Consider the following 4,404-nt stretch of genomic DNA (forward strand, 5'->3'; position numbering starts at 1 on the left):
TGACTTGTTTATCATCTGTAACACACGCCTTTTGTTTATTTTTCTTCCAGGAAGTTTTGGGTATCACAGTTTGATCAACAGGGGTCATTTCCACATCTGGCAGTATTGGAGGCGTTTCAAGTACTAGATTTGGTGTAATTTTTGTATTTAATGAACTAGTAGATGTAAACAATTCATCATCTTCAGAGGGATATTCCAAATCTGTGTCATCACCCATATCACCATATACCTGATAGGCGCGGGTGGCAAAAGAATCCCACAACCTGGACAAAATGTAAAGAGCTATCGAGAATATTAGTGAAAGGGTGATAGGTTGTATATTTGTCGCCTTCACCTGTGATGCAAAGTTGTTCAGGTTGGCACATTCGCCAAACGTATCTACTAGAAGCTGAGCTTTGTCCATAACCTGTGGACTCTTATCAAATAAAGTTTTTAGGAAACCATTTTCTACAAAAGAACTGAGCTGAGCGGTTACTGTATGTAAAAAAAGTCACTATTATAGAAATAAACTTTAAAAAGTCTTCTGCGTTATTTGGATTTCTAACTGAGTCTCCCATGTTTGACATTTTTATTTTATATAAAAAATTTTAAATAAAGTGAAAAAATTTAAATAAATTTTTTGCAGAATTTTTCGTAAAAATAAAGTTTTTGCAAATCTGAGATGATTATAATGAGTGAAAAATAAAAACTATTAAGAAAAAGTGAATTATAATAAAATAGAATGTGTCTTTTAATAAGATACTTAATTAATCTATGTTACTAGTGATTAATTACTAATTTCAGGACTATAGTATCCTGCCGCGATATACGGTAGTTTAATTGATTTTGTTCTTTAAATTAATTAATCATGTGCCTTATTCTAAAAATAACTTTTTCTTCTTCTTAAAATATTTTCATATATAATAATTATCAGCTGTTATTGAATTTTTCATGTTATTTTGATTTTTTAACTGAACGTATTTTTTTGCTCTTATTTAAGAACCTAATTTTTCCTTTTCACTTTTTCTTTACTTTTTTGCAAAATTCTTTGCATATACCAACCTTTTATTAAAACTTATATATTTCTTTTAATACTATAATTAAAAATGATTTGTTGCTGTTTCAAGACATCCAACAAAAAATACAAAGTATTAAAGGCTGCTCGTAAATCAAAGGTTTGTTAACTTAAGAGTAAGTATTGTATGCAAGGTTTTTAAGATGTTTCTTAAATGGGGATAGCCTGTAGACAGGATTTTGAGATATCTAAGTCTTAAATGAATTCCCCTGTAGAACTTTTTTGGACTATCGACTTTATTTATTTAGTCTTTAACTAACTTGGTGTTTCTACTTTTCCATTTAATAATATAAGATCAAGTCCAAACATCACAATCTGAAAATAATTTCTTACAAGAAGAAGTTGCAACTTTCATAGAATTTGGAATTAGAGCTCCGAACAGATCAGCCAAATTCAGGTAACCTGACCTGACCTGACCTGAAATTCAGGTCAGGTATGAGATTTTTGAAAAAAATTCAGGTCAGGTATGAAGATTGATCTGACCTGATTGACCTGTTGACCTGAAACTATTGATTCTACTATATAATAAAAGTGAGTTGCAGTATTGCGATTCACTTTTTTATATTGATTTTATATAATAAAAGTGAATTGCAGTATTGCGATTCACTTTTTTATATAGATTCTATATAAAAAAAGTGAGTTACGGTATTGCGATCCACTTTTTTATATAGAATCTATATAAAAAAAGTGAGTTACGGTATTGCGATTCACTTTTTTATATAGATTCTATATAAAAAAAGAGAGTTACAGTATTGCGATTCACTTTTTTATATAGATTCTATATAAAAAAAGTGAGTTACGGTATTGCAATTCACTTTTTTATATTGATTCTATATAATAAAAGTGAGTTGCGATATTGCGATTCACTTTTTTATATTAATTCTATATAAAAAAAAGTGAGTTGAAATATTGCGATTCACTTTTTTATATTGATTTTATATAATAAAAGTAAATTGCGATATTGCAACTCACTTTTTTTATATTAATTCTTATAAAAAAAGTGAATTGCAATATTGGGATTCACTTTTTTATATAATTTTAATATAAAAATGTTGAATCGCAATATTTCGAGAAAAAATGTTGCGAAAACGTTTTTTTCATAATATTATATTAAAAAAATGTTTCGTAACATTTTTTTTTTGATATTTCAATAATAACGTTGCGAAAACATTTTTTTCATAATGTTATATTAAAAAAAACGTTTTGCAATATTTTTTTTTAATATTTTAATAAAAAACGTTGCAAAAACGTTTTTTTTTTATAATATTATATTAAAAAAAAAGTTTTGTACCATTTTTTTTCAATACTTTAATAAAAATAGTTCTGAAATTTTTCAGGTTTCAGGTCAGGTCAAACAGACAACCTGATATAACCTGACCTGACCTGACCTGAAAAAAAATTTTAGGTCAGGTTTATTAATTAACCTGACCTGACCTGACCCATTCGGAACTCTATTTGGAATTTTGCAATTTGGGCTAATTCATCAAAAATAAGAAGCCACATTTCTATAATGAACTTTGGACTATCACTCAAAAAGAATGCAAGGAAATAAGTCAACTAAAGAATGTTAATAAAATAACTGAAAATAATTAGAAAGTTCTTGAAACCAAATTATACCAAATAATATCTATTCTAACTAAGGTTGCTTGTCTAAACCTCTTCAAAATCCTACGATTAGTTTCGTCAAAATTTTACTATAGATTTATTATAGTTTTGGCAGAGTTTCGGCAGTTTCGGCATTTATAATAAGTTTCAGCAGTTTCGTCTTTCTCCAAAGTTTCGCCAGTTTTTTAATATAACTTTAATATAGTTTCAGCAGAATTTCGCTTTTTGGCAAAACGCCATTTTGCCTAAACCCTTAGGTTTCGGCAAGTAACCTTAATTCTAACTAAGCATGGAATAATTTTCTCTATTTTTAATAAAATTATTTTTAAACTTTTTATTATTTTTAAATTATAATTATTGGTTCCAATCTTCACTCATGATATTTCTTAAATTTATTCCTATGAATTATATATTTAACTAATTTTCCACCTAAATTTCTAAGTTTATAAACATTATTATTGAGTACTTCATAAATAAAATAAGGTCCTATTCATTTATTTTCTAATTTTGCTGAGAAATTATTTAAAACTTGATTTTCTAGTATTTTTAATTTTTCTGAAATTTCTTATTGATCATAAACTTGTATTTACTTTACTTGTTCTTTTTTTATTCTTAATTGCTAATTCGGTTAAGATCAGCAGTGTCCTATGGTGCGGCGCATCTATACTCATCAAATGAAAATTGGGTATTTTTAAACTTCAATAACTCATTAAAATTTTATGTTAAACTGAAAAAGTAAACTGATACAATTATAGATTAAAGGATTCTCTTTCATTCTATCGGATTTAATTTCCTCTAACTTTTATAGATTAAAAGTTATTAGCTTTTTAAGTTGGAGTATTTTTTATATAAGTCTATGTAAAATAGTGAAATTTCGGAATCAATTTTCCACGTGATTACGATTTGAGCCAATCAGGTAAATCTAATTTAATAAATCACGTAATGATCAATGGGGATGTTACCAAATAAGGCTAAACTATTACTTAATTTGGTAAAGATCGGCCTAAAATAAATTTTTGGACTGTTGATGAGTATAGATGCGCCGCACCATACTATGTAAAATTGGGGAAATTGGTGCAAATAATAAAAATAATTATCATATGATCTAATAATCCAATTTTGATGAACTTTTTTTTGTTCTGTAAGACTGGATTACCTTTATAAAATAAAAATAATTTCATTGAAATTGGACCATTAGGTTGTGAGATAATCACAAAAACATATTTTACTGACAACGATCAGATTTCATTAATAACAAAGCAGACAATTATCTCCTGATTCAGTGATCCAATTTCGATAAACTTTTTTTTGTTATTTAGATCTCAATAATCTCTACATAATAAAAAAATTTTGTCAAAATTGGGCCTCTAGATCATGAGATAATTGCGAAAACATATTTTGCCAGACGATTTTTAGATTCGTGATATGGCAAAATATATCTTTGTGATTATCTTCCGATCTAGCAGTCCAATATTGACAAACTTTTTTTTATTGTGAAGAAGAGGTTAAGACCTAAAAGACAAAAAAAAATTATTGAAATTGGATCACTGAATTAGGAATCAATTCTTTTTTTATGATTTACTAAAATTTAGTCATAATGATAATATGAAATACTTTTTCACGATTTTCTTATAATTTAGTATTTCAATTTCAATAAATTTTTTATTTTATTGAGGAAATCAAGATCTATAAAACAAAAAAAAGTTCATTGAAATTGGATCATTGGATCAAGAGATAATTATTTT

This window comes from Rhizophagus irregularis, chromosome 31 (genome assembly GCF_026210795.1).
Source record: "Rhizophagus irregularis chromosome 31, complete sequence".
Classification (NCBI taxonomy): Eukaryota; Fungi; Glomeromycota; class Glomeromycetes; order Glomerales; family Glomeraceae; genus Rhizophagus; species Rhizophagus irregularis.